Genomic DNA, 13744 nt, shown 5'->3' with positions numbered 1-13744 from the left:
GGCAAACGTACCAACAGCAGTGAATACATACAATTTTTCCCCTCTGAAACAAGAGCCACATTATTATTTGATCCAATATAAAGCAATTTATTTTTTTTTCCTGCAAGTCTTCCTAGTTTGTGACAGATAAATCTGTATGTTACTTAGTACAATTAGGATCAAGTAACAGTTACCAACATTTGAGGTAAAACACAGTATTTATATGAAAAGAACATTCATACTTTTTGGCAAGGTAAGCTATGACTCAATTCTGAAATTTTCTGATGGAAAGGAAGCTGTGGTGGTGTGGTGCATACATCAAGACCCAAGAGCCTGTAGATCTAATCCTTTATCATTCCATCAGCACCCCACCATGGAAATGAGAAAGATTCTCAGAAAGGGAGGCAACTCCCAGAAGACTCCCCCAGTCTTTCCCACTCATCAGCTCCCACATCCTGTCACTGGTCGACTCTAGAGTTTTGGCCAGCCCTTCTCCCGCCTCCCTTTCCTCTTTGCTTTACTTCCTATTTTTGAACAAATCTCTTTGGTACTGAATACCTAGTTTTATCTTTGAAAATATTTATTCATGTGTATGTGTGTGCATGTGTGTGCCGTGTGGGGGTGTCCGTGGAGGCTGGCAGAAGTGCTGGAGCCCCTGGAGCTGGATTTGCAGGAAGTTTTGAGGAACCAAACCTGGGTCTTCTGGAAGAATTGATGAACTGCCTCTCTGGCCCTTGAACACTTACTTTACATGAGACAACCATGTTGGGGGCCGGGCGAGGGAGAAGAGGAGAAGAATGGAGTGGAAATGAAGAGTTTATTCTCATGAGACTATTCCAACTGCTGACCAAGATCTAGAGCTTCTTAATTACTTTAGCAGACTGAGGTGCAAATTCTGTATTGTTTAACATTCAGTCGTAGAACCCGGATTTGTATTAACTGTTGTTCTTTTGGACTGATCATTTCTGAGTGCTGCTTTCTTCTGCTGCAGAATCAACACATTATTCATATTGTATATATTGTATTAAGGTGTAACTATTCTTTCCCTGCCAGTTGTCAAGTGAGAAAGGCTGCCTTTTGTTTGCCAGTGCATTCAGCTACATTATTATTTTCTTATTTCTAAAGTAAATCTAAAAAGATCAGAACGAGAGGCACAATCACGGGCTGTCTTCTTCCTCTAACCCAACTCCAGGTCTCTCTCTGTCAATCACACAAAGTGGGAGGGACAAGGCTGTGCTGGGTGAAGTGCTCCTGGGCTAAGTGAATTCTAGTGATATTGTTCTACTCTTTCATTAGCTTTCCAGTCAAACCTCCTCCCAGGCTCCTGCCATGCACATGGATTTAGATGCAGATTCTAATCACCTCTTGGCCTCTCTATGTCAATGCCCAAGCTCAGAAAACTCTTTTGAATTAGTCAGAAAGATGAGCAAGGTTAATTATCCAAGTCCAATGGCTTCAGGTCAGGGTTGTTTTGTTTTTGTTTTCAAATGTGAAATTCTGTCAATGCATATTAGAAATAGTATTTCAGGGCTGGGGATGCAGTTTGTGAGTTTGTGGTAGAGCACTGTGTAGTATGCTCAAAGGTCTAGGTTTAATTCCTAATATCACAAACACATACAAATAAAATCAAAATGAGTTTTCTTTTACTAGATGTGAAGGAAGAGTCTGACTTAAAAACTGAACAGTCTAGGGTGGTGCATAGTTTTGCACTGTCAAAATAGCTAGAGCATGAGTTAAAAATATTCCAGGGAAACAAGGTGATGGAGATAGTGGTGTTATCACAAAGACAGACAGACATACAGATTAAATGGGAAAAAAATTACCACCCATGCAAGCAAACCCATAGATTTACATTCCTTTATTTACATGGTCAATTGCCTTTTAACAGAAGTGCCCAAACCACCCAATGGAGAAAGAGCAATCACTTTAGCAAACAGGGCTGGGATAGGTAGCAGCCATAGGCAAGAAAGTGGAATCCTGAGTTCACGTGATACTAAAGTTAAGTTGAGATGATAAATGTAAGAGGTAAAACCACAAAAAAAAAAAAAAACCTAAAACAAAACAAAACAAACTACTGTGAAAGAAAACACCAGGTAAATCTCCATGAGATCAGATTTGGCCAAAGCTACTGATATGATGCTAAGTGTACAATCAATAAAATATAAAATAAAAAGTTATGAGCTTTAGAAAACACTAAGTACAATAAAGATGACATCCCAGAGAAGAGAAATAGCTGCAAGCCTATTTATGATAAAGGAAATGTAGTGAGAATATATAAAACCTCTTAAAAGGAAATACGATATCCAAGTCCCAAACGAGCAAAGAGTCTTAGATAGGCATTTCTCCAAAAGAAGTTATAAAAGGACCGATGAATTCACAGATGGTCAATGCCATCATCAAAGAAATGCAAGTGTAAACTACAATGAGATGCTGCCTCACGGGTCTGAACTAAACGCTAAGAGTAATGTGTGCTGGCAGGATGTGGAGAAATCTGAACCTGCAGCCGCTCTGCTAAGAGTGCAAGACGATCATCCACTTTCCAAAGAGTCTCAAACTTCTCTGAAAGTATTAACCGTGAACTATCATCTCATCCAATGGTTCTACTCCTAAATAGAACAAAGAAAAGCAAGAACAGAAATCCACACAAAAGCTTGTACACAGAGGTCCAGAGCAACATGATTCATCACAGCCTCAAACCAGAACCACCCATGTGTCCATCAGCTGATGAACGGAGACAAAAATGGTAAACACACAGTCACATGTAGAATGGAATGCCATATTGACATAGGTTCAACATGGATGCCCTCTGAACACATGGTGAGGGAAAGAAGCCAGTGATCCTGAATATTATGGGATCCCATTGATAAGAAATGTCCAAAAATGATCAAATAAATAAAGCTGGGTGCCTAGAGAAAGAGTGACTGCTTAGAGTTGGGGAAGATGGGAGGTAGGCACCGTGGTGGAAATGTTCTGCAAACAATGCTTGCATTACTCTATGCTAACACCCATTAAACTGCATCGTTTAAATGGATGATTGTATGCTATGTAGATTATAGCTCAGTAAAGTTCTTACTGAAAAAATATTCCACAAGATGTAGACATTATAATATTTTCCAGATCACTCTCAAAGAACTGTGGCAAACTTGAGCTGAAGCAGAGCACCTAGCTCCATGGCAAATGGTCGTGTGTGAACTGCCCTGAGTAGAGTCCTCACTGACATGGTGGTCCTTCGGGGCTCCTTTCGTGTGTGTGGCTATCTGTACATGTGTACACTGCAAAGGAGGACTGACTCAAACTAAGCCCACACTTTCAACTTAATAGCTCTTCTGTCCTGTGGGATTTTAGGATGCCCCAAACCAGGTATCTACTCATCTTTCTGCTCCTCTGCATCTGCATCCACAGAGCCTGTGGAATGTGAGGATCAGCATCATTTTTTTCTACACTTATTCTACGGACAGCTTCCTTATGACTGGCAACAGGTTCTGAACATTAATAGTGATACTCCCAAGAAGGTCCAAACAAGGAGTTTGTGATATGCTTGCAAAACACCTGAAAGCTTGCTCAGCCTAAAGCTGCTCAGAGCCATGGGAATGATTTAATTTGGGGACCCTGGGACCTGTGGTAGGAGATCTGCATTTGATAAAAGGCCTGGTCTGGCATCAAAAGTCTTCTCAGTGGTCAGTGACAATATCATCTCAGCATGGGAAACCACAACTGAACAAATGAATTCCACCAATACTGAGCAAGCATCCACCATGGATGAGGCCCAGTGAATGTGATCTGTGGTGCATTCCACCAGCAGCACACATTAAACAGCCTCAATACTTCATGTTTTAGTCACCACCAATTCAGTTTTGGGGAAGGCACGATGATGTGTGTGAGAAAAAGTGGTGAGGAGAGAGGGAAGGCAGGCAGGAAGAGACTTCCTGGGGCGGACACTTCCCGTTTCGGTTTTGTGGGTTTTTTTTTTTTTTTTTTTTCTTCTCCTTGAGCAGTTCAAAGGCAATTCTCCACTGAATGTGGCTGGTCAAGTCGGAGTACAGAGCCCTGGTCTATACTGCCTTGCATATCATTCTTTATACAGAAAGGCAAAGGTCACAGCAGCTTCTTATCAGCTATATTATCCTGTTGTAGACAGCATCTTAGCTAAAACAAAATGTGAACTTCCTTCTGTGGCTAAGCCCCATCTCTCCTTCCTGAGGCTTTTGCAGTTGGACTGGGGAGAGGCTGCTTACACAGTCTCCAGGGCAGTTCTGCGTCTCAGCTTTGGGGTGCAGAGCTAAAGGCCAGAGTGCTCCTGCTTCCTGCACTGCGCCATTGGGTGGCCATCTTTCACAGTTTTTAGCAGCAGATGGAGTTTCACCCAGATGAGGCCTAACGTTGACTAAAATGGGATTAGTCTAAAACTCCAAGAGCCTCCCTGGGAGGTAGCAATTTATTAATCAGCTCCTCTGGGATATGCCTACTAAATCAGCTATTAATCCAGTTAATTATACACATCCCCAATTTGTCAAGATGATGAATGTCAGCAATTTGATAGATTTTTGGTAAAGAAAAAAAAATCCATAAACTAATGCATGCTACTTCCCATTAGTCCATTGGCATTCTGTGATGGGTTTAACAAATTAACAATAAATTAGAGAGATCTCCCTCTATTTTAGACAGAACAGATATTCCTGTCCATCAAATGTCAATATTCAGTCCTTTTCAGCAATCCTGTGAGACAACAGTGTTAACTGCTCAGTGGCTCGGCAATGCAGGGGCAGCGAGAGACAAAGTAACAGGCTGCCAACGGCTGTGCAGTGGAGGGACCAGTGCCCTACGCCGGCCGGCATTCCAGGAGTCTCATTGCAGGCTGCTGGCATTGCCTGCCCTCACTAAGCTTTTCCTGTTCCCTGCTGCCGTCTATCTCCTACCAGTTCCCCAGCTGTTTCTCTCTCCCCTCCCCATCCTGCTGGCCACAAGCTCAGCCTCCCTGGTGGTCACTGCATTCCCTGTTCACAGTTGCTGTCTTCACGCCATCATCTGATGCTCCTGCTTCATTGTTCCTGCACTCAAACAGCTGAAATCCCTGATGGATGCAGAGCGGCAGGCCATTAAGAGGAGGGGGTTTTCCTGTTTTATTTTCCTTGTGGCAAACGGAGAAATGGAAAAGGGGAGAAAGGATAGTTGACAGAGGCCCTGCAGAGGCCACCATGAGGATGAGATGGCTTAGGAATGTCAGGGTGTTTTTTTTAAGTCATCAAAAAGATTATAAAGACGACACTGGGACAATAGTTCCTTCTGGAAATCCTCTCAAAGGTTCAGTTTAATAAAATAATCTCCCCAAGAATAATATGCTTTCTTGAATTTTAGGGAGTTGATGATAAGAATCCTTGAATACATATTTTTATACTATCTGCAGTCTCCAGACCTTGGGAAGACAGGTACCATTCTAATGCCAAGGTCTAGTCGTAAACAATTGGCATTTTATAAGCAAAAGCTTTCTATTTATAAGCCTATTACTTGGAAAGAGATAAAATGACACATTAACACAAACCTTATCTGTGAGCATGTATCACAAGTGTGGCTTGGCGATGGATCCCTTGCAGTTTTAATACTAGGAGAGAAATAATGAAAGTGATAGAGCGCTTAACAGGAAACCAGTCCTCCTGGCTGGTAAAGAACAGACTAGGCTAGAATATGCAAATGTGAGCATTTAGGGGAAGTCTACAGCATACTTCTTAGGTATCTGGACAGAAAGCCAGTGGCACAGACACCAGCATGTGAATGCTAGTTTCAGAAATGACATGCTGCTTTGGAGATCAGAAAATACAGAAAATGTTTCTGCTCATGACCTTTACAAGTTGGTAGCAAAAAAAAATATTTAAGAATTTTCTCAAGGTAAGCAGATGGCACATGCTAGCATCAGGAGGCTAAGGCAGGAGGATGGAGAGTTCAAGGCCAGCCTGGGCTACATAATAAGGCCTGACCCCTCAATCCAATTTAAAAGAATACTCTTTTAGAGAATGGAAATACACACGGAACAGTCACAAAGCAATGGGAAAGCCACTTTTCATTCACTTTCTTCATTCATCTGTCAATTTTATTACCTTTCTTATGAATATAAAATCTCCTCTTTCCCAGTCCTGCCCATTCCCTACGGCACAGAAACGTCTTTTTTTGCACCGAGAATTCACTGCCATTTATCAGCTTCTGGCTTCGGGTTGACTTTGTCTCATAGCGATGGGCATCTTCCCGACAGGGCAGCGAGAATGCAGACTTGTCTATCACAGCCCCAGGTCAGCCTTCAGATGTGTCCTGATAAGAAATAACTTCTCTAATTTCTGTTTTCTGTTGCTGCACTCAAGGGTTAATCTCTAGCTCACCCAAGGGCTGGAGGAAGCAGAGTTGTATGAGTGTAGAAGGGAGACGGGCAAGAATGACGTTTTCTTCTTAGAAGTGGTGTAAGTGCAGACTCTGGAGCTGAAAATCAGGACAGAGACACCTCTGACACCCTCAACTGCACGAGCATCTACACGCTAAGTGCCAGCCCATGCCAGCCGGGTAGCAGGGAACGTGTTGGCTGTTCTTGTGGAGCCACAGAACGAGTTGTGCTGCGTGGACCCTAGGCAGGCTACCTGTGCGGCGGGTGTGTGTGGGTGGGGGTGAGGGGGTGGGGGTGTGGGGTGGTGGATACAGGCGATGATGTGATGAGGCTCTGCTCATAGGCCTCCACATTTCAAAGACTGGTCTGCAAAGTTGCCTGAGTTTCAGAAGGTTGTGCGAATAGGCAGTAGGGCTGGCTGACATTTAGGAAATGGACCATGAAGTAACTGTATTCTTTGTCTCCATATAGACACACACAGACTAGATATCTATCACCATCTTTATAAATGTATAACACACACACACACACAAATTGGTAAAAGGAAAATTCCTTAGATCAATTAAATTGAGTTTCTCAGGCAAGATAAAACAAAAACTTGATTTCCAGTAAATACAGCTTCCTGAACCAGAGCAGGTTCTGAGAACCTTGAGCACCAATCTAATCAGACACTAATTATACAGCAATGAGATACAGGGAAGGCTCCAGCATGGCCCCAAGTCAATTGGTTATAGCTTAACTAGTTCACTGTTCACACATTAATCAGTGAACTGGCTACAGCCCTTTTTATAAACAACTTAAGTTCAGTTATTCTCATAAAACTCCATAGTCCTGGCCTCCATTAAACTCCATAGTCTGTTGTAGAATATTATTTTAAGGTGTGTTACTTTTGCTAATGTTACATTTGTTTAACTCTGTGCAGCTGTGTTACTGTGCCTGTGTAAAACACCTGAAGGTCTAATAAAGAGCTGAACAGCCAATAGCGAGGCAGGAAAGAGAAACAGGTGGGGTTGGCAGGCAGAGAGGATATATAGAAGGGGAACTCTGGGAGAAAAAGAAGTAGTCAGAGGAGGAAGAGGACTCCAGGGGCCAGCTACCCAGATCCACAGCAAGCCACAGAGTAAGAGTAAGATTTACTGATGTAAGAGAACGGGAAAAGCCCAGAGGCAAAAGGTAGATGGGATAATTTAAGTTAAGGAAAGCTGCCAAGACATAAGCCAAGCTAAGGTTGGGCATTTAATAAGTAATAATAAGCCTCCATATGTAATTTATTTGGGAGCTGGGTGGCGCCCCCCAAAAAAGAGCAAAACAAACAACAATAACAGTCTACAGCAGGCATCTGTCCAAACTCAGGACTTCTTAGAGTATGTTATTTAACAACTCTCTCTCTCTCTCTCTCTCTCTCTCTCTCTCTCTCTCTCTCTCTCTCTCTCTCTCTCTCTCCAATCCTCTGTATACATGGATTCAACCAGTTGCTGAATGAAAACAGAATATCAAAATATTAAAAAATGCATCATTACTGAACAGTTTTTTTTTTGATGTCTCTAAACAATACAGTAGAATAACTACTTACAGAGCACTCATGGTCCACTAGGTGTTATATCCAAAGAAGATTTAAAGGATCCTGGAGGATGTACAAAGTTCTATGCAAATACTATGCCATTTTATATAAGAAATAAGCATCAGCAGATTTGGGTATTTGTGAGTGTGTATGTCCTAAGCAACCCACTCAGATACAAGGGGGAGTTGTATACACAATGACACACACACACACACACACACACACACACACACACACACTTCAAGCACATTCTTTTCACACTGCTTGCAGACATCACAGAGGGCTTGTTCTATGAGGTGTCACCACATGCAGGACACCCCAGCCATTCTCTGATGGGAAACAATTACTTGATGACCTAAGTTGAACTTGGCGATTCTGATACATTCAGTAAGATGTCATGCTTAGTATCTCAGAGGAAGACAAGGAAATTCATCTGAAGGTAAACAATGCATGAACCAATGTGTGCTCAAGCACCCCAGTGGAGCCATGCAGTAAACAGTGAGAGCTCGGTGCATATGGGCTGTGTCATGAATAGTCAGACATGGTGTGTTTAGAAGAATTGAAGAGGAAGCTATAGCTCTGCAGGGTGACACACTCATACTGCTGAACTGTGTGGTGGTATTTTACTTGTACTGAAATGTGATTTTAATTGTATGTTAATAAATAAAGTTGCCTGGGGGTCAGAGCTATTAGAGCCATAGAAAGTGCGCGGCGGCGGTGGCGCACGCCTTTAAGGACCTGGAGGGCGGTACATTCAGGCAGTGATGAGGCAGTCACATGTTTGGGTTTACAACCAATGAGAAGGCAGAACAGCTAGAGTATATAAAGACATACACACAGAAGTAGGCCCCTTTTTCAGAGAGCTCTCTTGGCTGAAGAGGATCCCTGAATCAGGAAGGGTGAGGCTCTTAGCTCTGACCTCTTGGCTTTCTTCTCTGAATTGGCTCTGTGTTTCTTATTTAATAAGACCGTTGGTTACATCTACAGAACTGTGTATATCCAAGTATACACACTTACCTGCTACCTTTCTAAGACCATTAGAGGTTCAGTTGTCTAGGCAAAAATGTACACACACACACACACACACACACCCCTAGATCCAGAGTCATGCACACACACCGGGAGAACATGATCCAAACTGAGACTTGGTTGCCTTAAATCAAGGTGCTGCAGAGTGAAAGAGGCCGGGCACACTTGCTTGAAGCCACTGCAGCGGCATGCCTCGCTGACCCCTGGATCTTAGCCCCAGCGTGGAGAGCTGACACAAGCTATCGCTGTCACCCAAGCCACACACTCTGGGCCACTTTGTTATGGCGGCCTTGGGAAACTGTCAGAACCAATGCATGGAAAAACAGCCACACCTCCTACCATCCCATCCCACCTTTGAGGCAGAGAGGGGAGGGTGAGGCAGGTGATGCTCAGGGCATTATAGCCCTCACATCAAGGCTGACACAGCCACCTTGCTGCTGCTGTTTCTTAATTATAGAAATTCAAAGGAACGTAGAAGGAGCAGGCAGGTTCACATCATTCATTATACCATTTCAAAGATGGAGCGTGCATTTTTAAACATCATTTTCAGGACTAGCTTGCAGGCCTAATTATGAAAACAACATGCAGCAGGATGGAAGAGAAAATTCCATAATTATAATTGTGAGATAGTTATGAAAGGACCCCACAAGACTTCGGGCTGGCTGGAATTCTCTGAGAACTGCTTCTACTCTACTAGAGCATACTGCATAAACATGTTAGATCACGGTTAGTTCATTTTGGTAGTGGGGACTGAACCTAGGCCTTGCACACGGTAGGTGAGTGCCCATTTGTTTTCTGTGATTCCACTCTGTTCATGCTGTCTCTTCTCGGAAAAGTCATCTAGTGTTCACAGTTCTGAGACTACTTGGGTTTCCGACATTTCCTTCATCTTTGGTGTGTAATGGTGTTTGTGTTCTGTTCCTCAGGACTTGTACCCATTTCAGAGTAAGCTTAAGATACTTTTAGAGCCGAGAGCAAACTCCATGATAGCTCAGCTCTGAATGGTAGCGAGAAGGAAACCAAGGCTCAGCGAGGACCACCGAGGACCACGTAGCACTTTAGGATCGGAGCCCGGAGCAGAATCCCTACGACCATGTTTCATGACCTTTAACTCTGGTGGTGACAAGGACTTGTTCTGCAATCAAATGAAACCCCTCACCCAAAGGTTGCTGTATTGCTGCACCCAGACCAGCTGGGCCCAGATGCCCACTTAAATGGGGCATGGCCCTGAAACATCTCAGCTTCAGTAAAACAACACTAATGATGTGTGGTTTCTTTAGTGTATTTCTTTTTAAAGAATCTCTTCTTTTTACTTAACACGTAAAATATATTTCTTCTAATACATCTGTAGAGCTAATGACCATCACATATAAGCCTAGCTTTATTTCCTAGTTGTTTGGTGACATTTTAAATGACAGAGGAAATCTATGTTCTACTATTTGCAGCCCTTTGCCTGGCTACCCCATCAAAGATGGAATGTACATCCACCCAAGTGACCATGGAAGAGGGCGTGAAAGGGAGGAAATAAAGAAGAAAAGGAGAGAATTAAAACAGGCTGTAGCTTGGCACGGTGGCACACACCACTAACTGCAGCACTCAGGAGGCAGAGACAGGTGGATCTCTAGGAGTTCGAGGCCACTTTGGTCTGCACAGTGAGTTCCAGGACTGCCAGGACTATACAGTGAGAGCCATGGTTTCCTGCAGCAAGAGTTTGAACTCCTGAAGGGTCATCTTTGCTGACAGCTACAATCAAAATACTTTTACAGGACATTTGAGGAAGTCCATTTTTGGCCTTGGGCAGATGCAAGAGTATCAGTTCATGTCTCTGATACACACTCTCAACTTACTTGAAGGTTACACATGTTCTAGGTTCTACAAATCTGAGAAAGGGTCACTAATTGAAAGTTCTAGTGAGCAATGGCCCTTTAGGGACAACACTCTTTGGATCTGTCTTCCTCTGCCCAGTTTGCCCATGGTAATAAAGTACCCTTCTCCCATCACTTTCCTTCCCACTAACTGCTTCCCAAGATCCACTGAACAGACGGTGTTTGTTCAACAACAGTATAACAGTTTCAGGAGGACAGACAGATACTAGAAACTAGTAGATGCTATACACCAAATAAGAGAACTAAACTGTATGTTTCTTTTACCTCTACAAAGCTGTTAACGGTAAATACATTTGATTTCCTCTTTCTGGCTCTTTGGAGTCCACTACCTGTGGTGGGACACCTTGCACAGCCTTGATGCAGGGGGAGGGGCTTGGACCTGCTTCTACTGAATGCACCAGGCTCTGCGGACTTCTCATGGGAGACCCTGCCTTGTTGGAGCAGGGAATGGGGGGGTGTTGAGGGGGAAGGCATGAGGAGAAGGAGGAAGGGAGGGAATCTGTGATCGGTATGCAAAATGAATAAAAGAATTTCTGAATTAAAAAAAAAAGACTCAGAAAAAAAAAAAACCCATGAAAAATCAGCCCAATAAGGGGATTACAGAGCGGAATAGGTCATTTACAGAAAGAAAAATCTAACAAAAACTATGTAAAAATTAATAAAGACATGACTTGTGTTATAGTCAGCAAAACCACCAGGCAACAAAACACTCCAGAGGGTGACGTAGCCGCAGCTTAGCGTGTAAAATGGAAACTGCAAAGAACAGTTTCAACCACCTGCCAACATGAAGGAAACAGGTATCGCTCACAAGATTAGAAAGAAAGAAAGCATCCCTTGGTCTGAGTAAGGAGCAAGAACACAGCAGCAGCTTCCTTCTGCAAATGGCATTCAGTTTTCTTTGCAGTCTGCTATCAACAGGTGTTACTATGGCAACCGCCCTATAGTTAAGTAGCAAAGGTGAGAAAAACTATATAAAACCACCACAGAAAGAAATCAGAAAGGTGCATTGTAGCAAAATGAACCTCAGATCTGGAGCAACCAGGGACTTGGTATGCCATTTCGTCAAGCCTTGGGTGTTGTTTGAAAGGGATGCTGCAAGCAGAGAGCCCACCAGCTTGGGAGCAGGGTCCGTGGGGGGACCAGTGTTAGTCAGGGGCAGCTGTGCCCCTGAATTTGTTCTAAGCACCACTCTCCTACAAACGGTGCCGTTCATCTCTGTGATAGCATGGTAGGAGGGAAGACTGCTGTGTCTATTACATCAACACTTCTAGAAGATGACCGGCTTTGGGGTTATAGTTCTCTGTCTTGTATACAATATATTTAGTAACTATTTTTTTCTGCCTTCTTCCTTCAGACCAAGAAGCTGTGGACAGCATGGGGATTCCTCCTCTAGAGGTTACAAGAGAAACATGGCTCTGAAACGCCTTGACTGCAGATTATGGATTCTAGAACTTTGGGAAGAATTAGTAAAACAATTAACAGCTATTTATTTGTGTGTGTGTGTGTGTGTGTGTGGTATGTGTGAGTCCATGTGGCCACATGTGTATGAGCACAAGAGGGCCAAAAGCTGATGTTAACTATCTTCCTCCTTTCCACCCTCATTTTTGAGACAAGTTTTCTTCATTGAAACTGGAGCTCACAGAAAGGCTAGCCCAGCCTGTCTTCTCCCCAACACCTGTCTTGAGTGTGGGGGTCACAGTGCTACCATCCAGCTCTTTATATGAGTGCTGGGGATCCAAACTCAAGTCCACATGTTTTACCCAGGCAGCCAACTCTCTAGCCTGTAACAACTATTTCTTATGAAGAAGTATGGACAATATTTCTAGACTAGGTACTAACATTTTTAGATTAATCACCAGGAAATGCCTTGAAATCCGGCTAGGAACAAAACTTTATTTCTGTGGAACTTTCTGTATTGTTTATGATAGTATCCATTGATTTAGTATGATGAACGAGAAAGTTATTATTACCATTATCAAAATGAAATACAAGTTTGTAAGACATTATTGGTGGCCTACTTAAAGGACATTATTTATCAAGCTTGTTACTCAAATGACCAGTCTACTTCATAAATAAGTAACATAGATGAGAAAAACTGCTAATCTCTGTAGCTGACAGAAGATTTTTGGGAGCTAATATGAAAGGTATAAGCTAAGAAAAAAAATCTAGATGGTACCAAGGATGTTTGGCTGAGATACGCAGGCATCAGGACGGCAGTGAAAGATGGTACCTGCGGTGTTGGCGAGGCTCCGAGACCTGGGATTTGCTGTTCCCTTTCCTAAAGAGGTTGAGTTATTCTTCCTCCAGGGGCTGGTGTGAGGCCATCATGGAAATAAAGCATGTGCTTGCCAGTTTTTGTCACTGTGACAAACACCTAAGAGGAACAATTAAAAGGAGGAAAGGCTTATTTTGTGTCTGGCTTCAGAAATCCGTGGCTAGTGGCCCCATTGTTCCAGGCTAGAGCTGAGGCAGAACATCAACCACATCAGTGACAGCCCAAGAGAGAGGAGGCTGCTCACCTCACAGCGGCCAGGAAGCAAACAGCCAGACAGGACGGGGTCAAGGACAAAGCATTGTCTTTCAAGGGTGCATCTCTAGTAGCCTACTTTCTCCAGGTCATTCCCACCTCCTAAGTTTCACTACCTCCTCATAATGCCATCAAATCCATGAATCGATTGAGTATATTGATGAAGCCAGACAGCCTCATGACCCAACCACTTCCCCCAAGTCCCACCTCTGAACACTGCTGCTTTAAAGGGAGCAGCTCACTTCATTCCCACACCATTTCCAAACATAGGAAGTGTTCTCTTCACCAGCTGTAAAGCACCAGGCATATAACAGCTCACGCCGGAAACACGGCTGTCATGTGTGCTTCGGGCTTCCTGCTGTCAACACTACCTGGCTCACACACTCTTGATAACT

General features: G+C 43.4%; 1 protein-coding gene across 5 annotated transcripts in view; it reads right to left on the bottom strand.

Moving 5' to 3' along the window:
* Pag1 (phosphoprotein membrane anchor with glycosphingolipid microdomains 1) overlaps positions 1-13744 on the bottom strand; it is a 150245-nt gene that overhangs the window by 60468 nt on the left and 76033 nt on the right. Inside the window, exon 3 of one of the 5 annotated variants that reach the window (XM_052715783.1) lies at positions 13053-13196. The exons of the other annotated variants lie outside the window; for them this stretch is intronic. The gene's annotated coding sequence lies outside the window, so the exon portion shown is untranslated. The remainder of the gene's footprint in view (positions 1-13052; positions 13197-13744) is intronic. 5 annotated transcript variants of the gene reach the window in all.

Source organism: Peromyscus californicus, unplaced genomic scaffold (assembly GCF_007827085.1).
Source record: "Peromyscus californicus insignis strain IS unplaced genomic scaffold, ASM782708v3 Scaffold_5__1_contigs__length_169319896, whole genome shotgun sequence".
In the NCBI taxonomy this organism is placed as follows: Eukaryota; Metazoa; Chordata; class Mammalia; order Rodentia; family Cricetidae; genus Peromyscus; species Peromyscus californicus.
This window is presented reverse-complemented; position numbering and strand designations above follow the sequence as displayed.